General features: G+C 43.3%; 1 long non-coding RNA gene across 1 annotated transcript in view; it reads right to left on the bottom strand.

Moving 5' to 3' along the window:
* Positions 1–660: 660 nt before the first annotated feature.
* Positions 661–25,096, bottom strand: part of LOC118216612 — a 66,804-nt gene continuing 42,368 nt past the window's right edge. Inside the window, exons 2-4 of the long non-coding RNA XR_004763041.1 lie at positions 22,691–22,780; positions 22,056–22,215; positions 661–1,682 (exon numbers count right to left, since the gene is read on the bottom strand). This is a non-coding gene — a long non-coding RNA (uncharacterized LOC118216612). The remainder of the gene's footprint in view (positions 1,683–22,055; positions 22,216–22,690; positions 22,781–25,096) is intronic.

The following is a 25,096-nucleotide window of genomic DNA, read 5'->3' as shown; positions in this document are numbered from 1 at the left end:
ACAGATGGTCACTTCGCATTCCTGCGAGCATACGTTCCGGAGTGGGAGCTCAGGTCCTGCGGTGTGAGCTCCCTCTCCCACTTCAGGGGAAACTCAGTGAGCGATGAGAATGTTCTGTCTGTGAGGACAGTCTGGAAATCCGCATGGCCTGCATTCCAAAACACAACATGGCTGCCTAAGGCTGGCCCTGGAATTTTTATACTCCACTATCGCAATATTGCCTGCCCACACACCCCTTTTCCTACTGACAGACTGCCTAGCTTGGGACTAAGTCCTTCTCATAACTTTCATTAGTTGTTATTATTTTGTACTTATGCTGTCTGTGAGGACAATTCAACTACACCCACACTGACACGTGGACTGCTTTTTGATGATTTCTTTTTATTGGGCTACAGTACTTTTGAATAAACTGTATTTTAAATAAATAACTGTTGTATATTACGAAATCAAAGAGTCACATGGAAATGTTGAGCTAGATCCTCAATCAGTACTCGGGCATTTATAGAACAGTAACCAAAAAAGATATTTTAAAATGCTTGTGAACTACAATTTTTTTTCTAGAAAATATCCTTGATTGTCACATGTACAGGACAAAAACAACCCAACAGGAACTCCAGGTCTTTTCATATCCATTTTATTTGCGAATATAAATGGCACACAACTAAAATGGTCATCAAATTATATAATGAATACCTGATAGCAGTAGCACGTGTGGATATTTCCTGATGAAAGCCTAAGACATGTCATAATATACCACACAAACCTATGGGTTGCGGTCATATCACTGTTTCAAACGGATTCCGTGATCTCCAAGTAAGATCTTGCAGAAAATTTCAACCGTCTTTACATCACTGCAGTGTAACATTGGATATTTTATGCATTTAATATGGTTAGTTTCTATTTCTAGTAGTCATCTGATCATCTGAGCTCTTCTTAAAAAACCTAAATGGAGTATGATCACACTTACATACTCAGGAATGGTACATTTCCCAAATAAAGCTTCTTCATACAGAAAGGTCCAGGCCAGGATTTGATCCCAGGATTCAAACTTTCTTGCTGTGAGGCAACAGTGCTACCCACCGCACCACTGTGCCACCCAACTGTGAAAATAGAAACCTAAAAACCTTTCTGATTTTTATTTTTTTTTGACTGACGGTTCCTTTCTGACTGAATTTAGGGCAGAGTAACTTGTGGATCTGTGGCTGGTTTGCTCGCTTTTTCTACAGTAGGTCACAGAAAAGAAGACAGAGTCAAAGGGAATCCAGCTCCGTGGCTCCTAAATGACTCCAGATGCTTGGACACTAAAACGCGTCTGTTCTTACACACAAGGGAGCAAGATGGGCAAGTCCTCTACGTTTCAAAGATGTACAAAATCCAACCCCCCGCTCTTCACCCTACCCCGCTCTTCAGCCATATGCAAGGATTGTCAGTGCCAGGCCCAGCTCTGCTCAACAAAAGGATTAGCATCAAACCTTTCGATGGTTGGAAAATGGAGGGGAGCTGCTCCTGTGTGTAGGTGATCGAATTACAGGAACATGAGATGGAAAAAGAGACAGTGGGATGTGCTCTTGACTCAATTTCAGACGCTCCATTCAGGGTGAGGCCAAACTCTCATCTTGCCAGGATGATTAACAAGCACCAGGGATTCTTTTCCTCTTCTTTCACTCATTTGCTTTGCCTCACTTTATTTGTCCATTTGTTTAAAAAAAAAAAAACAGAATGATATTGCATTAGTCAAGTATTAGATTTGGAAGAAGAATTCGGTCAGAATGTTGTTGCCATGGGATGCACAGAAATGCTATATTAATTCTGCACATGAACATATATGACTGTGTTTTGTTCTCTTTTCATGGGGGGGGGGTGGGGGGGATTAAATGCAAGGGAGCTCCTTGCTCCCCAGGGAAACATTTTATCCATTTGAGTGAAGTTTTGTGTAAATATTTAGAACTTGACAGGTTTGGAGGTGATGTCAGACCCCAAAGTAAACTTGTCAGTTTACATTGGGGTCTTACTAACTCTGGACTACAGAGTGAGGAATGGGTGGAGTCCCCCCCCCCCCCCACCACCACCCCCATCCCCACCCTGGAAAATGCACTGCATGCACCCCCTTGCACACAAAGACAGGCATGTACGCATGCACATGCATGTACAGGTATGCATGTTGGAACTCACAAAGAAACACAAATGAATGCACATTTGAAAGTGAGCATATATGCACAAGCACAGATGCAAAGACAGGTGGGCAGACCCATGCATGCATGCATGCGCATACACACAGCAGCCAGTAGACCAAAACCACTCATCCCTTCCCTTCTCTCCTTCACCCAATTACGCATACATTGGAGGCGAAAGACAACTATTATTTGTAAGTTATCATCATTTTCATAATCGCATCAAACTTGGGCGTGGCCAGAGTTTGGTGTGCTGGCATATACTGTGTTCACATGGATCACAGTAGACGACAAACCGGATGTCATTATATAGCAGACCAGGGCACGGTAAAACTGTAAAAATTTAGCGAGGACTGCAAAGAATGCCGTCAATTGCAGACGGCGCTTCCCTTCAAACTTAAAAATGGCTGAACTTTTTAAATCGCTGGTTTACTGGATGTGACACAACAAAACACAACATGAACATGGAAAACCAGAAATGAATATGGTTGCCATAATATATATAAATAAAGAACTATACCAAGCAAAATCCTCTTTTTCCTATTTACGCTGAACTCTATCATAGGACAATCACCATTGCAATGTGTAGTTTATTTGCCGTCATGGCGTCCTGCCTCCCCCCCCAAGGCCGTCCCAAAAGTGCTGTTCTGCCATCTGCAGTCCACCATGATCCATGTGAACGCAGCAATAGGCTTGTTTTCCTCTGCGATGGGTAAGTACTCTGCTGTCATCGTATAAGAGCAGATCAGGGCTCCCCTTCTCCTTTTCTAGCCCTGAGCAATGGTCTTGTAGCGAGGCACAGGTGGTGGTGGGGGGTCTGGGGGTGTAGTGAGGTAAGGTGGGGCTGCTTCAGCGGGGAGTGAGCTATGGATCCAGATCAGTGTGATGGGGGTGCTGGGGTTAAATGGGTGGGTGGGTGGGTGGGGGGGGGGGGGGGGGGGTTGGGTGCGTGTTGTGACTGAGGAACTTGAGTTATGCAGTAGGCAGGTAGGGACAGGCAGAGAGAGAGAGAGAGAAGGAGAGAGAGAGACAGAGAGAGAAGGAGAGAGGGAGAGAGAGGGAAACCGCAAGAGAGAGACAGAGAAGCAGTGAGAGAGAGGGAGAAACAACAAGAGAGAGAGAGAGAGAGACAGAAGCAGTGAGAGAGAGAGAGAGCGAGCGAGTGAAACCATAGCCTGATGACTGGTCCACGCGCCACGCTAGCACACAAACACTGGGTGTGGTCTGCTTCTGCAGCCTCAGAGTGAGGGCCATGTCATTGGGCTGTTTGGGTGAGGTTCCCTGATCTTCACGTGGAGCCCATGAGCTCCATTAGGCTCTGTAAAGCCCTCACATTACAAAAAGCAGGATATGGGGCAGAGGGGTCCTTTAAAAAAAAAGGGGGGGGGTGATGGAGGAGTGGGGGAGGGGGGAGGTGATCTGGTGAAGTTCTTTCCTGAAGAATGCCGTCTGCTCACTGTCCTAACATGTTGGGCAGGCTGGTTTATGGGGGAGCGGAGAGAGGTTTCTGGGGGGGGGGGGGGATTTGGGGTCTTTGTGTCCACTCCAGTGTGTGTCTCCACTACTTCTCCCCCCTCACCCTTTTAATGATTGGAATGAGAGACACACATAGCATGGCCGCATACGGATGCACAACAATGTGCACAAGCTGACACAGAGATGCAAATAGATCGGACAGTTTGGGTTTCTCCCCCTGGGATGGAGATGAAAGCCAGCGTGCTGCTGGACCATATTTCTCCCGCCATTGACACTTCTGTTTTTTTAAAATTCTCATTTGACCAGAAAATATTTTAATCAAATGCCTGCAGTACATTTGCATGCTTTGTAACTCCATATGAGATTCAGGGTGCATGTTTCAGTCTACCACTTGCCCATACAGGCCAAATCTGTGCAGAAACAACAACACTGATGATGGTTAATATGCCAAAATATCAGTCTTATATATTAATAACGTATATATAAATTATTAAAAAGCTTATCTTTGCATGCTTTTCCCTCCATTTGAAATGTCCAGTTGAATTCATCAGCACTAAGTGCTCCTATCAATTCAGAAGCATTCTGGCATCAGATATCAGCCACTTCTAACTGCTGCTGTCTACAAGTTGGGCTCACACAGACAACACCCAGAGGAAGTCACTCGAAGTGCAGCCCAGCAAGGACTGCAGGTGCCCAGTCAGTCAGCAGGAGCCACCAGAGCAATGAGTTTCTGTTATCCCAGCCGACTGAAAACCCTCCCTTGGTCCCGATTGATGACTACGACAGTTGTGTGTCACCCTGTGGGCACTGGCTTGGTCTGGATTCAAAACCAAACCGTGTGGTCCATCCACACGCTAGACCACTGACAAACTACCAAGCAGCCCACAAAACTCATCTTTTGAACGTTGAACCTATGCCAATATTTTGATTTATGAGCACCGACTCCCACTGTGGCCTCACTGTGGCATCCATTACCAGCTTCCTGCCTGGGCGGCTGCTCAGTTTGGAATCCTGGCCACAGTGGCACACTCAGGGGCTGTGGCCAAATCAGCACACTTGCCTGCTATTGAGTAGGCTTGTCGAGTACACTGGATGAGAAAACTGTTAAGTTGGTGAAATTTTCGCAAAATGTAGGGTACCTAAAAATTCTAGGATGATATACTTATTTCCGCAACAGCAACAACAACACGTGAGCATGGCCAAACAAGGGCAGAATGTCTTACTACACTTCCACAGTACGGTAGGAAAACGGTCTGGAGGATACTTTCTGCATACCGCCCATCGCGTACTAAAAATACGCACTAAGCAGTATGCAGTCTGCTTAATAGACAGCACATACTCCGAGGGCGCAGTAGTTAGCAGGCTGAACCGGACACAGTCAGAATTTGGTTCCTTGAGCGCATCGCTGCTCTAAGTTCCAGTGCTCTAATCGGTTGCGCCACCCGAGAGCCCCCATTGCCTTTTATTTCCCCCTTCCGCAGTCTGGGGTCCCCTGCACCCTGCAACTTCCATCCCCAGTTGGGATTCTGGCCGCCACATGTTGCCGAATCAGACGGCCTCGTTCCTGTGCATCCCGCACGCTCCCGGCCCTTTGATTGGCTGAGCTGGCTGACCCATCTGGAAAAAGCATTGAGTCCAGGTAGAGCAGCCGCCAACCCCCCCCCCCCCCCATCTGCAGCCAATGGACTTAACAGACGCGGTTTAAGGCTCGTCCCTGAAGAGCTGGGATTTTTTGGACAGTGCAAACACACAGCTCTTTTTTTTGTAGTTTGCAGTGTTAAAAAAGCAATAGCATTTTAATTTATTTATTGTCTTACTAAATATACCTGTGATTGTAAACATGTGGTTGATAGCTGATGTATTACCTTTATGAAGTGTAGCAGTATAGGTTTTTATCTGAAGGTGAATGCCCTCTAACTTTGCAAGTCACAGCATGCATGAACAATTATACTTATCACTCATGACATCTCATGAAGCAATGCTGAAGTAATTGTAAAAAGCTGAACTGCTGAAAACAGTATTTATATTCAGAATAAAATGGCCAACAGCAGCTAGTTACATCGGATTTATGTGGATACTAATGATTGTTAAAATGATTTTCCTGAACACATTTCAAATAATAAGGATTACCCACTTAAATGTTGAAAATAACTACTTTTAATAAAGTGACATGTGTATTTTTCATTACAAACACAGTTTAGCAAGGTCAACCATCACCAAAATGAAGTAAACTGAATGGAAATAAGAATGAAAAACAGAAACACTGGTGTGGATGTAGACACCACTAGCAGATAATTAGTCCAGTAATTTTGGTATTTCAGTTGTACGTACCTATAATAGCCAATAAGAGCTTTCAGAAAAACAAAACAGTCGTTGACCTTTTTCCTTTTAGATTGCATTGACAGTTAATTATTTCAGGTCCATTTTGTCTGTATTGTAAGTGTTGTATTTGGACAGGTGGTGCAGTGTATATAATTTCTCAGTCCTGTAAACATCATTTATGGAATTTGAATCATGACTCAAATTGCTCAAAATATTGCTACTTGGGAGATGGAGCCTTTAAGACAACGAAGACCCTCATTTTCAGCATTACCTAACCACTGTTTAAGAATTTTTATGTATCACTTCGATATTACATTGCCATAGTCCTCCTCTTGTGTTTATTATTTGGGGTTAAAGCACTGTTGGCTTCTGGCCTTCAAATATTTTCTAATTAAAATGATGTCACAATGCTCTCATTTTGACTATACTGAATCACAATTCTAAATGATGTCTACAGAATGTCTACTACATTCTAATCACAAAGTAACTAAGTTCACAACAGCAATATATGGTGGCCTCTTAAGTTAAAAACAATTATTTATTACCGTTTCTTAAAAATATTTATATATTTACCTATTGTCCCTGCCCAATGCTAATACCAGAATTGGAGAATGCAGCACATGTTGCCATGAAACTCCAATTATGTCCCTCTCCAAAGAATTCAGGTTAATAGCCACAAGTTGGACGCTCTTCTGGAAAAACGGTGGTTATTACAAGCTTCGGGGCCCAAATGAGTATTTCGGTGGCAGTGGAGTAGGTGCTTGAGCGGAGTGGTGTTAATCGTAGCTATTGCATTTATCTACAGAGGATGATGGGGCTTATGCCCTCCACACAGGACATTATGTGCAGGTGAGCATTATCATTCCTGTGTAAGTGCACCAGCTAGGGCTGCTGATGAGAAGACTCACCTGCTCTCCGCACTTCGTCTATGGCCTTTCAGTGCTCCAGTTGTGCTTCCTTTTGGCCCGAGACCTAACCCCACCCTCCCAGCATCCTGCCCTGTGGCACTGTGCCGCTTGTGGTTTCTGAGTACACAAGGTCCTTGCCAGGGCCATATGCCAGGCAGGTATGCCAGGTAGGTTTGGATTGATTCTTTTTTTTTTGGTCAAAACTTAATGAGTCAACATAATGAAAACACTTACAATCAGGTGGCATCGGCTATAAGGGTTATCTAATATTTGTACCAGTAACAGAGTAGAGTTTTACAATGTCCGGGCATTAGAGTATTTCTCATTGCTTATTTCTTTTTAACTGGGAGGAATGAAAACAGGAAACAACAGAAAAGGAGTGAAGTGCATCCTGGGTTGAGTCCCTGTAATTGTGGTCTGATGGTGAAGCTGTGAGGGGAAGCGTGAGATTGACACCTGTAACCTGCTTCCCCGTCTGCCACTCTCTAATCAAGAGTGTGTGTGTGTGTGTATCTATGAGCGTGTGTGTGTGTGTGTGTATGTGTGAGTGTGTGTGTCTGTGTACGTGTGTACGTGTGTGCGTACATGTATGCCTGTGTGTGTCTGTGTGTATGGATACATGAATTTCTGCATATGCCTGTATACATACTGCAGCTGCTATATAAAAAACCTTTTTATATTAAAAGGTTTGCCATATAAAATCCATTTGGTATATTTCTATTTGTATACTTTACATCTTGTGTGTGTATGTGTGCACATGCAAATGTGTGTGTGTGCATGTGCATGTATGTGTACATGCGTGTGTGTTTGTCTTTGTGCGTGTGTGTGTGTGTTTGTGTCTGCCCTCTCTGTGGATGCATCTCTGCAGAAAATAAATGTCATTACTCCAGAGAAATTGACACATTTACAGTACATGTTTTGGGGAGCAGCCCCTGGATTGTCTCACACCCCGTACCCCACTGCCATTAAAAGATTTACTCAAGTTGAAACTGGAAGACCTGAAATAACTACAGATCCTTAAATAACATCTTGAGCTCAAATAAGGCAGAGGAACTGCTGAAGCAGTCGCTGCCATTATTTAAATGCAGTATTTAAATACCCCCTGTATGGGGACAGCCTGGAGTTTTTTTGAGAGCAAAATGGTGGCTATACAGTCAGGCCACAAAGGGCAATTTTTAGCACTAAGCTCCAGCCAAGATAAAGACAGAGTCGCCACAGCGTCACTCACAACCTCAAACTTTAAAGCTCAGACTAAATTACAATAAAGGCGCTCTGGTTTTCATTTGAAAAACACAGGCCGAACGATGACTCCCAATCTGCTGGATGCAAGCGTGAGTTTAAGTTAAAAAAAATAAAAAAACTAGCCCCGATGTGCGTCGCGGCGTCGGTCTCTCTGCAATGAGGGCCGAAAATCCGCCTGCTCCACTCCAGGCAGAATCTCTAGTTTAGCGTCCATTTTCTGAGAAGCACCGGATCAGCGCGTTACGAGGCAGACGTGAGGTGATCTCCTTCCAAAAACTAGCATGTTATACTTGTCTGATGTTTTCAGAAAAACAGGGCCCCTGATAAAACAAAAAAACCTTGTACTTGTATATGAAAGATGAGGCCTAAAAAGTTTTCCAAAAAAGGCAGGGGGGGAACATGAGCAGGAAGGAGCCAGACAGGCAAGCCCAGATGACTGTGTGCAGCTCTAACCAGCCCCTCACACAGCCCTGGCAACAGTGTAAATGATAATTACACGTTTATGCTCCACGTGGGCTCCGTCGGCCGTCGTGAAAATTAGCGGCCGCAAACACTGCGCTCGCTGCGCAGACGTGACGTGTCGTTTCATATGCCCAGCGCCTTTGGAGCATCCGAGGGGAAAACTGTAAAGTTTAGGACACCTGCCCGGGAGTCCAGGAGTCCACAGATGCGTAATCACCCCCCCCCAAGTCTCCCGTGGGATGGACCCCTGTCATTACATTACAGGCATTTAGCAGACGCTCTTATCCAGAGCGACTTACACAACTTTTACATTGTATCCATTTATACAGCTGGATATATACTGAAGCAATTACGGTAAGGTACCTTGCTCAAGGGTACAACGGCAGTGTCCTTACCCGGGAATCGAACCTACGACCTTTCGGTTACAAGCCCAGTTCCTTACCCACTGTGCTACACTCCGTCCTGGGACGGGGGAAAATGTGTGTAGCAAAGTGGGAAATGGACATGCATTTGGAGATTGCTCCCACAGCTCCACACAGCCCCTTCAACTGTGCAGGCGAGTTAGCTCCTCCTTCCCTCCCCCCCCCGACTCCACTCATCCTCTCTTCTCCTTTTCCCCATCGGAGTTCGAACTGAGGACGTCAGTTTTTCTCCCTCTCTTCTCTCTCCTTTTCTCTCTCGCTCCCCCTTCTCTCTCTCCCCCCCTCTCTCTTCCATTCTCTCTCCCTCTCCCTCTCTTTCCTCCTCCTCTCTCTCCCCCCTCTCTCTCTCTCCTCTGGCATCCTTCTCTAGCACACTCCCTCTGTTGATGTGTCAGTGCTGAAATATGCGTCCTGCCTGGAGTACAGTCAGTAAGGAAGAGAAGAAAACAGGCAGGAGGGAAGAGAAGACCCAGCAGATATTTCTTTTCTTTCACATTTTCGCACTGTTTCTTTGTTTCAGTGGATGGGTTTCCACTCCAGTAAACACATCATTAAACCCCTTTCCCCAGAAATGCAACTTCTAAAACACCTTTCCTTCCTGCTCCTGTTGCTTTTAGACTAGTCTCATGAGATATAGGGTCACCCCTGCAGCCCCGTGGGATAGTTTTAGGGTGGAATTCACCCCATAGGGCACTGAGAACCATTTTTGGGGGGGGGGGGGTTACAAATCCTGGAGGTGGGTGAACATTAAGACAGGGAGGGGACCTCCACATTCCTCTCCCCCCTGTAGGCTAACCTATCCTCCTGGGTGTCCCAGCCTGCCTGACCTTTGACCTCCCGAAATGACACAGGTGGAGCCCTGGGCGCTGAATCACCACGTCTGAGCTGCACCCTTCAGTGTGTGCCCTAATTATTCAGTCACTGTTTCTGTGGCAGTGCTCAGTCTGAATCCAAGCCTGCAATTTTTTTTTGGTTTGTTTTTTTTTAGGAACCTTGGTCAGGACTCCACAGTATCAACATTTTCCCTTAATTCTGACTTACAAATAAAAGCAAGTGGTTTTTTTCCTTCATCAAAAATACAGTTTTGTCTGTTCAAATGTGTGTGTGACCGCTTAACTCACCCAACTGTGCTTGTGAAGAAGAAGAAAGAAAAAAAAAACAAGCACTGGAAACAAATCATGAATCACCAGACAAATGTTGATTGAAACCAGGCCCATGTCTTGAGTGGCCCCAGTAAGATACTCAGGGCTGCAGAATGTGAAGTTCCATAGTCTAAGAATGGTGAGTCACCCTGTCAGCTGAACGTTAACACAAGAGCACACAGATGATACAAACACATTTTCAGTAAACAATTTCCCCTGGAAACATCCCCAGAAACATATCCTGTATTTTATCCCTGTATGGTGTGGTGCGTGTTTGGGCATACAGTATGTTCGCGTATGTGTTTGCACATATGGTACGCTCACTTATATGTTGCATTCCAGTGAAAGCAAACTGTGGGTTTAAATGACCTTAGCGCTCGAAACCGATAGTCTGTGAGCTGAACGATGTGCTACGGTGCTGGATGTGGGCAGGGTCTCGATCGCTATGGCTATGACAAAGCAGCATCCTGCATCGCGGGGAGTTAGGTTCAAAGCCTATTCCTGATGTGTGGATGCAGGAAACAGATGGCAGTCCTGCACAAAAAAAGCAGGCAAAAACAGCAGACTGAGAAATTACCCCTCCGATAACTGACGCACCCCACGGGCCAATCAGAAACATGCTTTCGGCTAGCTCCACCCATTCCAAATGCTCCCGTCTTGAATTACAATCTCAGAATTTTTCCTAGCTCTCTCTTTCTCTCTCCCTCTCTCCGCCTCTTCACTTCAGTATGTGACGTAGGGGCTATTTAGAAGCTTCAGGCGCATACCATAAAGATGGAAAATAAAAACAAACTAAATAGCAAAGCTGGTGTATCTGTTTTGCTCCTTTTATCTTGTGACGTGTCAATGGAGTTCAGCTGCCACTGTAGCTAAAGTACAAACGTTAGCAACCAGAGCTTCTCAGAGCATGAAAACTGGTGTGTACACGACCACTCCCACCACATCTGGAATCTGGTCCCTGTTCTGTATTTCCTTTAAGGCTTGGACTCACTTAATCATCTGTGTCGGCCCTCACATGGAGAACCGAGGGAGGAGGTTTTTATGTGAGAATGTGCGCGTTTGTCCCTCCGGAGTGGGGCTTGCCTGCAGTCTCAGCCTCTCTCCTCCTGTCTGCCTTGCCTGAAACACGGACACCCTTCTGGAAGCGTCTAAGCCACTAAAGCTTTCTAACAGAGGATTTGTATAGTCTGCTTGGTGGGTAAACTGTGTGCCTCGTCACAGACAGGCCACATGGGCATACCCAAACAAACAGAAAATGGGGAGGGTTTGAGGCCTTCGTCCTCCTGAAGAGAGGAAGAGGAGGAGCCAAAGCAGAAAAAAAGGATGATGGATGTCAAAGTTTGGAGACTCCGTTTTTGGAGACGTCATTTGCTTCCCCATTCTCCATTCCCCAAGGGTCCCCCCCCATACCCCCCCCCCCCAGCTGCCTATCCCTCTACTTCCATATTAGAGGGCTCTATCACCTTTGAAAATCGGGATTGTCGTTTTGCCCCCCCCCCCCCTCTCTTTCTTGCAGTAGGAACTCTCTCTCCTCCTCTTCCGCAGGCGCGGTCACGTGTGCCACATTCCCCTGGCATTTCCGGCCCGGAGCTCGCCGATGCTCTCTGTGCTTCCCATCTGAAAGTCATCGCCGCGGGCGACACGCGCTGCCACGCCATGTCTGAGGAGGGAAGGGCGAGCTTCGCACTGCCTCGTTGTGATTTCATCACTCCCCGACCGTGCAGAACAGGCAAACCCCCACCCCCCCCCCCCAAAAAAAAGGTTTAGCTGTTTCTCAGACCTCTGCCCATTACGCTCAAAATCAACAAATAATATTTTGCTGCGCCTTTGTAATTCTGCATAGTGGCATGTAGAAAAATAGACAGAACTGGATGCAAGAATGTCAGCCACTTTTTTAGAGGAATGAAAGTCAAAAATGCATTAATAAAAAAGTTAGCTGAAATTCTGATATTTGATACACTTCAAATGGATGAATGTGGATGAATTATGTGGAATTCCCTGGCACTGCAGGTTCTTGTGTTTAATCCCTCCGACTCTTCTGGGACGAGAAAATTATTTACTTAATGTTATGATTGGCTTTGTTGCTCTCCACTAAATCCCTTTTAAGCATGCTGTAAGCACGAAAAGGGAACTGCACTCGTTTCTCAACCCTTTCCGTCTGACTGAATGGTCAGTCAGCCAAAGATGCAACAGATCAACAAGAGGATGCAAGCCGTAATTATGTAGGTTATTTAAAGCCTAAGTTGTGTCCCCACCCACAGGGTCAAATCTAAAGACAATTTCAGTGACAAGTGGTCTTTTAAGTGTGACGATGTGACTGATTTAAGCTGCGAGCTGTTTTTCTTATTTTTCCTAGTATTTTTTTTTTCTTTTGAATCCTTTCTCTGCAGATCGCATTAGTGACCTGAAATACCAGTAGTTCTTTTTGTCACAGAAAGCTTGGATCCAATTGGGCAGTACCTTTCTCTCTAGAGATCCTCAGCTCTTCCTCTTACCCCTCCCTGATGCCCCTCCCCCCACATCTGGCTCAATGACAAATTAACCCCCAGCATTCCTCTCGACTGCCCACAGGGGGCGCCCTCTTAAAACAGAGTCCACAGAAACTTGGTCGCGTTTTTTTTTTTCTTTTCTTTTTTTGTGCGTCAGCAGCAGTATTGCAGTTTTTGTTGGGGAGGAAAAGAAGCAGAGAGGAGCTTCTTTTCCACCCAGTCCACCCCTCACCCCCCGTCCCAGCCCCCCCCCCCCTCCGCTCCGTCACCAGTAGCAGCGACGCATTTACGTTTACAGTGTTACACGACAGCTCTGTACGACGGCAGAGGGCAATCCCACGTTGTCAGTCTAAAACCACCCAAAAAAAAAAAAAAGCAAAAAAAAGCAAAGCGTTATTTCCACCAGCACTGAGCGCTGGATGCCACACTCAAACCGATCGATATGTGGCCCTGAGACACAGAGAGAGACTCACATACAAAGGGAAGCAGGGCCTGGAGCACAGCAGACAACCATATCACAAGAATATCCTCTGAAGAGAGTAATTAACTCAATAAGCCCTAATTACCCTCCGCTCTTACAAGGCTGTTGCTTGCAGCGCTTATTTACTTAAAGAAAACCATAACAAATGATCAAGCTATCTAAAAGTTTAGCAAGGCAAGTATTTTTATGGCATTTTTACTTTTTTTTATTTTAACATGTGCAATTTATGAATGAAAATACAAATTTTATATTTGAAAAATTCCAGTTATAATAAAGGCCACGTATACGCAGTTGCCTGAATGAATCATGCCATTCATTTTACTGCATAGCGTACGTGAATAGCATTTATGGATGAAATGCCTCAATCCATCAAAATTTCAGAGACATGAAAGCAGAAAATATTAACATTTTTTGTAATTAATTTGCAGTAGTTCGCATTACTGTGTTAGTTTTAAATGTCAATTTTATCGCACTCTAATATGGAACATTGATCTGATATTTTTAGCTAATATTATTTTCTAGCAGCAGCATAGTTTGCATTATATTGAACACCAGAAGCAACACATTAAGCATTAAAGTATATTTCAATCTGAGAATGGTTGCAAAAGGGGCAAAGTTAATATTCCCTTTGTATTAGGTACGTTAAAGTCAGTTGTACATAACTGTTACAAAACATTAACAAATGCAATTAATCAGATTTCACATGAATAAATGCACCCAAAAATGACCCGTCCCCTTTTTTAAAAAATGCATTGGATTCCTTTGCGGGGTAACCTTTACCTAAAGCTGAATCCTAAGCATACCTCTCTGTGGTTTTTGCAGACGTGCGGAAGGTGAGATCTTCAGCGTTTTCAGTGGGAGGAGCAAAGACGGATTTCTGGAGCCACCTCACCACACCCACTGGCATCACACCGCAGAGCTGCTCAGCCCCCAAAATCTGGATCCCATCAAAAGAATGCCTCTTTAAAAGACTTCAGGCATTCTGGAGCACAGAGCATCTGCCCCGGCTAGGAAAGTGGCTCTGAAACCATTCTCCAGGGGCCATTTTGGCCCTCAGGTGTCTTACTGCATCCCTCGATTACTTACTGGAGGCATTCCCATTACAATAAACTCAGCCATTTTGGGTCTGACCCTTTTTTTTAGCATAACTGCTGCCTGCACCACTCATTTCTAAGAAATATTTCACTTTCAAATCTGGCCCCTCTGAAAAAAGTAAACTTTTCCCCTTAATTTGCTTAAATCTTTATTGGCCTGCACAGCAAAAATACTACTGTAAAATCAATTCTAGCAGTGGTAAATGAACTTTAACAGAGTCTAAAAAGTCGGTAAAAGTACTCATAGTTTATTTTACATTTAATATTTTCTGTGTGGATTGAATCAAAATTTGTTCAAATAATTTTAAATACATGTATTTGCATAGTTCCCAAATTTAGGAAAATGGCATTACCAAATAGTGTTTGTGGAGAAAAACACATTTATTTGAGTGAAAATTTAAGGGTAAATTTTGAATCTGACGTGATACGTGAACTGAATTCTTTCCTCCTGCCATGATGCACCCATTTAGGGTTATGTTAACCAGATGGCTGTTACCTTTGCTGCTCCCCTGAGTAATGCACCTAGCTGAAACTTCTCCTGTATAGGTACCGGTCGCATTGGAAATGGTGCCATAGCGGTGCCAGCTTTCGACACCCAACCCTAGAGGCGATAATCTGCCATTGCCTTGAGCTCTGAGCGAATCAGGCCTCTAGTTCATCCAGGGGGCCAGGATTTCTCTCCTAGCGCATGCCAGCGGAAGTAACCATTTTTGGGCTTCTCAGCACAAATAATGACATCATACACCTGCAACCTTGAAGGACTGTGCTGCAATGTTTGAATAAGCTCCCTAAAAATCCTGAAACTCCGTATTTTCCGTATGGAAAGTGGGAAACTATCATCCGCACTACATATAATAGCCAGTTATTTTTAGAATATGAGGAGTAATTTCATAAATAAAAATGTCTCGGATGAATCGTGATGATTTTGCATTTTAACCTGCTCTATCTATTTTTGCAGCGCAGCTACGACCAGGAGTACATCTGCTGAGTCACAAACCGGAGACTTGGAGCCTGCTTAATCTTGTGCTTTCCCAGCATCCATTGCACGAGAGGCCGATCATCTTGTCCGTGAGGAAAAAAAGCGGCGTCCCGTCCTCCGTATGTATGCTGCCAATGAGATCATCGCTGGCTCATCCTGCGCTCCATTGTAAGTGCCTTAATTAAACGCTGATTTGCAGAACTCCGGTAGCATCCGTGCTGCACCACCGGGGGCAAGAGGGGGGTGGCAACAGCCGTGTCAGCGCACCATAAAGATGAATAGCAACAAAGGCTAGCTTGAGCTTTAACGGTGATTTTACAGGGGGCCCCCCCTGGGTGCTTCCAACAGGCGCGTGAGGTGGGCCCGAGCTCATTTTGCACTTTTAAGGGCCCCGTTCTGGGCCGGGAAAGCAATAAAACTCGGCTCAGCTCCGTGATCCTCCCTACCTGCCGCATGTTACCTATTACCAACGGGAGCCGTAATGGGGGGTTTATGGGCCCCTGTCGCCAGGGTGCTGGGACCTGGACACGTTTGATCCCCCGAGTCATCTGCCAAGACCCACGGGGTCCAAAAGGCCTTTTTTGGGCAGGTAATAAAGGCCCCCAATTTGCAACTCCCCCCCACGTCCCGACTTTAGTGCGGTGCATTTCCTGCCAGCCCAAGGGAATAGTTGGACCAGACCGGCACCGACAGCTGCATCGGATCAGTGTTTTACAGAACCTGGGTGCACCGTTTATGAACGCCACAAGGCTTCCTTACATCCTTGCAAAAAAGCCACCCGACAACACCGCCCTTCTCACATGGGACATCTTGGGGCCAAAATAAATGACACAACTGGGTGTCATTTTAAGCAACAGTTGTGATTTTGCACTTGGTGCCAACTGTCACACTGCTTATAATAATAATAATAATAATAATAATAATAATAATAATAATAGTTACATTTATATAGCACCTTTGGTCACATTACCTCAAAGCATTTCATAAGGAAGGAGGTTGAAGCTCGCTCATGTCAACCACAGACTGTGTTAGCATCCTCATGCCACTACATTCTCGTATGGGTGACAGTTGTGTGGAAAGGTTGTTAAAGAAGTGTGAAACCACAAAGTTCAATGTTCAAACTGCAGGTGCTATGATTTGCATGCACCCTCCAGCAGGTTGTCTAGCCTCATGTACTTTAGCTTGTATCTACAAATATCTATTAATATGAAGATTGAAAGGAAACATAGATAGGCACATCTGCAAGTGAATGTAATGTTTTGCAGACATTATATTATATACATTGATATACCTGGTGCTTATGTGTGCTGTTGCTCCTAATGCACCAGACCATGCCATTAAATATGTTGCAAAGACATGCTGTGTATGTATTTAAGTCATCTGGTGTCTGTTTATGGTAAGTTTTTAAAGCATCTTAGAAGACTGCACTATTGGCCTAGAAATCACTCAAAATGGCTTTCTCTCTGAGAAAGTTTTTGACTGACAGTCAAAAGTGGTCAGAAACCAGTTGCTTTAAAAATCATGTTTTTTTAAGGGTTGCAGTTTCTATACTGTTACAGTTAGGGGACCCACCAGGGATTTAGGGGCCATCTAAAATTTCTCATTGGGCCCCACCACCCCAGAAAGTCCTATGTTTAATATTTTTGAGGGCCCTTGTCAATCAGCGGCCTTGGAATTGCCTGCCCTCCCGTTCTCTTCTTTATTGACAAATCTTGTCATACAGAATATTGACAATTTGAATGAAAGCACTACAAAAAATGAATTGCCCCCCCTCCCGTACAGTTCCCCTGGTTACAGTGTCTGACTCTAGACTGTAATCATGTAAATTTCAGCAAAGCAAAGTGCTATGTTTAGGGCAAACCAATCACAGCCCATTGCCCAGGTAACACCAGCCTTACGGTCAAGCGTTGGCGGCTCAGAATCATGGTGTTGTGTTGCTTTTCAAGCAGGAGGGCCTAGCTTGCCATCAAGTGGATTGCCAAATATAGGCAAACTCTTGAGGATTACCCACTACAATATGCATGATATCTGCTTTCGGGGTGAAGATTCATGTTCAAGCAGGGCAACGACCCAAAGAACACAGGAAAATTCTGCAAAGAAATGGCTTAAAAACAAGAAGTTCAGTATTCTGGAATGGCCCAGCCAAAGCCCAGACTTAAATACCATTGAAAATTAGGGATATAACCAGAAAAGAGCTGTCTCCTAACCTGGCAGAGTTTGAGCAAATATGCATGGAGGAATGAGTAAAAATTCCAAAATATAAATGTGCAAAGCTCATACAGACATACCTGAGAAGACTCAGTCTCATTGCTGCCACAGGCCCATCTAAACAGTATTGACTCTTGGTGGTGGTGGTTGGGGGGACAATTGAATACTTTTGTAAATGAGAAGTTTTCCTTTGTTGAATAAAAATATTTTTGCATCATATGTGTTGAATTTAATGTGTTGGTGAAGGGGAAACAGCGAAGACACTGGAAACTATACGGAAGTATATGGGCTTCAGTTTTGACCACAAGTCTATGCAGGTACATTTGTCTCAAAATCATTCAACAGAATGTGTTTCTAAAAGAGAAAGCTGAAACTGCAGCATAGTGCTTAGACTCTAGCCCTACTGAACAGAAAGTATTTCCTGCAATGCACCATGGACAAGGTCACAGCAGTTATACATTAGGTATTAACTAGTTATTACATTACATTAGTTATGTCCATTAGACATAATACGCATAAAGCCACATGAATGTAGGAGTACACTGTTTGTATATTTAAAAGAAATTAAACGGTTCAAGTCTTTATTACAGATACATGAAAAAGTCATTTACAAGAATGGATAATGAGAGTGAATGTAAAAAATATCTATGGCATCATTATAATGTTACAGTTCTTACAACCATAAACTTGATTAATCCATTATTTCTCAATGAAAGGTGTTCATTTTGCACTGATGAAAACCGTAAGGAGCTTTTTGCTAGGGCTGTAGCTTAAGTTGTTTTTTTTTCTCTTGAATACTCATACATACAGTAGAACATTGTTAGATTGCACTAACCCCCTATGCCCCCCCCCATCCCCCCACATACACTCACACTTTTCATTTATGCATTCACCTTGATCTTTGAGTCTGCCCCAATTTCCCAAAAGAACAGTTACTGTATAATCATAAAAGAGCAATAATACCCACAATGCTGTTCGCTCTTTAATTTTCCACAACCTCAAGGGATTTTGATGCTGGAGCATCAACCAGGTCTTAGAGTGAGCCCGGTCCCCCCTGCCCATTTACAGGAGACCCCAAGCTGGGTCCTGGCTCCCCATAAGACCAGGCAGAGACCCGGGCACCTTGTAAACTCACCGGGGAGCCCAATACACCAGTCCCATTGCGCCTTGATCTTCCGATTTGTAAAATTTCACCTGGCAGCCAAAAACTCTCCTTAGTGGAAAATCTGCCATAGTGCGCACCCCTGAATGGCACTTCAACCTCTGTATTAACACCCCACCCCCCTCCCAGAAAAAGCCCCACCCCTCCCTTAAACAAAAAGACCTTTCTTTGATCTGGGCTCTATGTGAAAGGAGGTGACAGGACAGTACACGCTTCTGCCAAAAGCCAACAGCTGCTACCCATACAGCATTTAGATACGAAGGAGACCATCAGCTGGAGTTCAGCATTAAAACAAAAATAAAAGCATACATGACACACGTTGGTGGATAGGGGCTAAAGCAGGAGTTTAATTTATCTAGCATAATGTCTCTCCTCAAGTCTCGTCCTGTTGGAAACGAAGTGGAATGCTGGAACAGTAAAGACCCAGAATGGAACCAAGAGGCCTGCTAAAGTGAGCTAAATAACTCATCGAAGATATGATACTAGATCCTTTATTCTCTGCTCTACTTAATTATGTCTTACCTTCAAGAAAATATTTAGTTTTTTTGGATTCTGCACACTTTTGATTGACAAGGTAGTTTCTGGATTAATATGCTGATCCACATATGGTAGTAAAGTAGTATAGTAGTGTGTTGATACAAATCTAGAACTCCACCACTACACATATTTTTCCAAAAAAAAACATCCTCAAAGCAGTATATTCTTATGATATCTTGCCAAGGACTGACGTTCACTAATGGTTTCCAATTTTGAAGACTGGGGACATTTGCCCTCTTTTTGTTTCTTAAAATTCATTTTAACAAATTCCAGGCAGTAGCAGCAGCATTAACTAATGTTGAAAACTATGGCTGCAATTCCACATGGCATCCTTTCAGGACAAAAACCACACACAACTTACTTTGTCCTTTTCTAACAAACTGCTGCACAGTCTAGTAGCACAAGCAGACTTCTCTGACCCTCATTTTAGTTCTCTCCCTTTTTTTGTCTAAACTGTCCATTTTCTCCACAGACAGCGTTTATATTAAAGAAAGATCTGGATTTCACCCATGCAATTTTTTCTTTCCATCCTATTTTCCATGGCTAGAAAATTCTGGAATCTTTGACGGCTAAAGCCTGGCGTTTGTTTATTTTTTCCCCATCAGTCTTCCACATTTTTGTCTAACATATCCCTGCATTTACCTCCAATTATAATTATTATTATTTTTATAATTTCCTCACACAGCCAGGGCGGGAAGCTCGGTCTGAGGTGTGTTATTTATGGGTCGCTATCCTGGCATCCTGGGCTTCTCATTGGCTGCAGTGTGCCCACAGACACTGTCCCACCTCTCCATCTTTCCTGTGCCTTAAAAAAGAGGCACCTGCTTTGGTCATCTGAGCTTTAACCTTCCCTGGAGAATTTCATACAATGAGCCCAGCATCTCGCAAAAGAAATCTGATGGGAAATTTGAGGCCTTTTAAAAACAGGTGAATGAAAATCACTGGAATCGCTTCAGGAAGGAGGCCAGGTCCAGGAATTCTGTCCTGAGAGTATAACCTTACCAGTTGATCAATAAAGCTATGAGGAGCACAGGAATGAAAATGAGTATGTACCATAATATTAAAGCCTAATGTTAATCTCCATACAAAACTTCAACAGACACGTAAAATTCAAATTCAAATTCCTCTCAGTTATTCCATTTAATTAAGTTATTCTAATTATTATTCAGAAAAAAACAAATTCCAGAATTATTTATAGAGAAGTATTTATGCATGTGTATAAACTAGACCCCACTACAAAAGCCAAGAGCACAACCAAATCAGGGGCCACTGGAACATCCAACAAGATAGAAAAGTCCCTGGTCTGCAGAGGTGTAAAAGTTGAGAAAAAGAACACCAGCAGTTTCAGGATTGAAACTCTGAGGGACTATGTACCTTTGAACAGAATTAAACTTTGCATTCAGCTTTGACTCACAATTAAACACATGGATGCAGTTTAGTCAATTTGGCAGTCACCACTGTTAATGCATCAAACTGTTGTTGTGAGAACCGAAAGGTGACACTTACATTTATTGTTAAGACAATCTTAAGGTCAGATACTGGTTGAATCCGGGCCTGTGTCTGATTTTGTGACTCTGTCCTATGAACGTGAGTCTAGGTATGCACACTCGACACTGTCCAACCAGAGAGATTAATTGTTCCCGCCCCCCAATCGGCTTGAAAAATAAGGACAGCGCTTCATCCTCTCTCCACAGTAGAAAGAGCTCTCAGTTTCTCCCACAGGCCTCTCAGGGCAGCCTGCTGTAGAGAGACAGGCATGAGCCAGCCTGTCTGAAGCATACCTCATAGGCCCGGCTGCTCCTGGCAATGCACTCCCAGGATCATACCAACCTCACATATTTGGCTGCTGCCTATGAGATGCATAGGAAATTACAGGGGGGGGGGGGTATAGCAGCCATAGCCCCCCCTAATCCACCCACCCCCCACCCCACTACGGTCTGCAATCTCTATTCTCGGCCTGTCCACCACCCCCACGTCACCCGGTCCACAACTGCACTCTCAAACCCAAACCACCTGCCCACTCTCTCATCCACGATGGGATGACATGAGATTCGTATGCAGAAGCCATTGGTACAAACCAACCCCGTGTTTGTAATATTGAAATTTAATGTGCACACACCCATAAATGGAATGTAAAACAGTGAATGACTGAATCAGCTTGCAAAGGGCAGCTGGTATGCACAATGTGGAAAAGTCAGTAAAACAGTAGTAATGCTGGTAAAATAAATAATAGATATTAATACTAATGAATACAACAAATATACTTTGGCAGCAGCCTGCAAAAATATCCTCTGATACTTTTTTGGTATTTAACTACATAAATCTTCACAGTCTGAATCAGCAATATGCATTTTCACAAGCAGTTATTTCAGATACTCTTGAATTCAGCTCATTCGAAAACTGGTATTCCATTGAAACCTATGCCATTTAACTTTCATTATAAGACAACCTTCACAAACGGCTAATGTCCCGGCTTCAGCCAGTGCTGCCAATGCTGGTTGATAACCGGCGATGGAGACTTCAATTTCAAAGTGCAGTATGGGAAATTAGATAAGATTTTGTTGACGGAACTGGCCCAGCCCCAGGTAGCTGTGGCTTGTACCTCAGAGACAAAAATAGAAAAATATCCTATTGATTTGTAACACTGTGATTGACATCAGTGACTGGCAATATTTTTAAAGTTTATTTGCAACGTACAGGAAATGAAAGAACTTTAACTGTACTGTAACTGTGCCGAGGGACATGTTGTTCCGACTTAGTGAGAACAGAAACATTATATCTACAAATATGCTCATTTTATTACCAACTGAAGTGCTTTGTCTTTGTCAAAGTATAATCTTCTACATAGGTGGACACCTCTTTTCTTTCTTTCATTAATAGCGAGGGAAGGCCAGAGAGCCTGAGCTCATCCAGGGGTCCGAGCCACCCATCTGCAAACCCCCCCCCCCCTCCCCCCTTACCTGGCCGGGCACTAGGATCAACATGGGGCGGAGTCCAAGCACAGCTCGGCACTGGCAGTGCTCAGAACTGCAATCCGTGTGGGGGCTAAATGGCCCCGCATTCTTCAGCAGCCTCTAATTTGGGATTTATTTCCAGAGGTTTCCTGGGATCTCTCCCATCCTGATGAAAAAAAAAATGAGTCAACAATTACTCCATGATATTTGCAGCTCAAGGGTTTCTCTACCTCAGGGTATTTTGGGCCTTTTTTTGTTTTGGGATAGTAAAACTAGTGACCTGTGTGTGAGGGAAAGGGCAATAGGAATTTTTATTATAATTATTTGTCAGCGTTGTGTACTTGGAATTCTCAATACAAATATCATTTGAAATGCGTCATGACCATTAGAATCATAGCAATGAATGCCATGCCTGCATTTCCTGAAGCATGTAATTGGGCACCTCAACGCAGCATTCACAACACTGATTTATAACTGGTGCGCTTCGGATGAGAGAGACAGAGAGAGAGAGAGACAGAGAGACAGAGATAGAGAGAGAATTAGAGGGCCGCTAGGTGTTAAAATGGCTCCTGCAGGGCCCACTGAGAGTGGTGAGAATGGGGAAATGAGAAGGACGGGTCCAGGTACGGCGCGGCCCTCACCTGGTTTGGGCTCCAGATGTGTGTTTGTGAGGCGTCTCTGGGTACCAGTGGTTTCCACTTAACGCAGGAATGTGCAGTCAGCTCATCGAACTGTAATTATTACACACGTCTCAACAAACATGCACCGCTTTATCGGAATCTTAGGAGTTTTTACACTTTTTCCTTAAAAACTGTACTTGGTGTTAGTAACATTTTTAGGCAAGCACAATTAATGACAATGAAAAGCCATATGCAGAAAACCTTTTCAGTTTAAAAAAATATTTCAAACAATTTGTCAATGATTTAGGATTTTATAAACAGCAAAACTGCAATATTAATCATTTCAAATGGTATTTCTGAGACCCTAATAATGCTGAACATTTATTGTCAATATAAATATACATTGCTATGATTATGAACAATCTTATTAAAATGTAAGTGGGCAAATACACATATTTTTAAATGCATGCTTACACAAAACCAGATTCTATGTGTTCTGTTGCAATACACTGTTGCAATGCACTGCTACCTGTTGAAAATCTAGAGAAATTAGCAATAATATTCATTCATTAATTATATTCATATTCACCAGATAAAATTTAAGATTCATGTTTGCAAATTGCTGCTTATACATATTTTTTGTAACTTTTCCTGCTTTTTACCTGTCAAATAAACAAATAAATAAATAAACACCATATTTTCCACTGGGCAAGTGTTATTTACCTGCTATAGCATAATAATATACTTTTAATATCTCTCTATGGACATAAGCATTCAGATTAGGATTAGTGGTATTTGGGTTGGTGCTACTGCCAGCAGAAAAGCATCTACATAATCCTAATATAACAACCACATAACATAATCCTGTCACAATGCATGCAACAACTATTATATAACATAAAAATAAGGAATTTGCGGCACAGACTGACAGATTTATGACATTTGTCATAATCTGTAATACACTTTGATGACAGGTTATAACAGGTGTTATATGATGTTTACAACAGAATGTTGTTGTCTTCATGGCAAATATACCTCAAATAAAATGTTACCAGAACGTAGCAAATATTTGCGCATTTTACCTTTAACCTTTGGTGTTGCAGATCATTTTATACAATACATTCCTAATTATGTTTTTAAAATAGTTCTAATGTCTGTGAAAAAACTGCACAGAGGAAAGCAGAGGAGATGAAAGGAAAGCTTCCGTGTGATGAAATCCCCCATTAATGCTGCTACTGTCTTTGCAAAATGGAGTCTCCAGATTGCAGGAGTCTGTACAGCCAACTTTCCACTCGCCTTTGTTTCTCCTTTAAAAATAAAGCACGGGTGACGATGTGGGCCAGGCTTGCAGATACGGTTTCAGGAATACTAAGCCCAGACATTCCTCCAGGATGTGGTTCTATGAGGCTTCTAGGCCGAGAAAAGCTACTTGTGGAGTCAAATGCTGCAGAACACTATTCCACTCTGAGAAAAATGGGGTCAATTTCATTACCAGCTTTTGTTTTCCTTTCATTATTTCTCTCTTTCTCTTTTGGGTTCCATATGTTTGGTTCCCTATTTACCTCACCATTCCTACCCCCCATTACTAACATCTGCCAAAATTGAACAATTTAGCCTCACCATGTGCAGTTATATCCCGATATGGGATTGTGCAAAAGGTCACACACTAAGGAGAGTATTCTGTAAACCCATTAACATTCAAAATATAATGTGCCAAAGCAATATTGTTAGGAGGACAATTCTTTGGAATTTCATTTTGATCTGATGTGATAGGGAATAGGCCTAAGCCATAAGAAAAAGTGAAGTTTACCACCTATTGTTGCTGAATGGAAATATTCCATTCATGTCTTCAGATTATTTACAGTGTATGTTTTACATCTGCACTCCTGTATGTGATACTTCAACAACAAATAGCTATTTTGCCATTTTGAAAACACAGTGCTTTATTTATTACCAGCTGCCCGATTCATCTCCACTTCAGCTTCCTCTGCAGATCGGCAAATTTGAGTTTGTGAAGTTAACGCAGATATTTAGCAAACAGGAATTTGGGAACAGATTAAATCCAAAACAGTAACATGGCCAGAATAAACTAAGAACCACAGAAGCACTGAATTATTACTTTGATTGTTCATCATCCATAGAGCATTATACAATTCTGAAACCTCTTTATTGTCTATAAAGCAGTTCCACACAGAAACATAACTCATTTGTCATTAGTAAGTGATTAGAAACTACATATCCCAATATCCTTTGGAGCTTTGGGTACAAGCAGAGACAATTATCTTAGTGTGTGTGTCATTAATGGCCATTTTGTCATATGACCAATAGTCCTGAATCTGAAAGCTCTATCTTAGCATTTCTATCCAGGTAGGCTGTTGATTTTGGATCCAGGGCAGGACATTGAAGTAATGCAAATATGCAATCTGG

Source organism: Anguilla anguilla, chromosome 17 (genome assembly GCF_013347855.1).
Source record: "Anguilla anguilla isolate fAngAng1 chromosome 17, fAngAng1.pri, whole genome shotgun sequence".
Taxonomy (NCBI): Eukaryota; Metazoa; Chordata; class Actinopteri; order Anguilliformes; family Anguillidae; genus Anguilla; species Anguilla anguilla.
The sequence above is the reverse complement of the archived record's forward strand: the minus strand, read 5'-3'. Positions and strand labels throughout refer to the sequence as shown.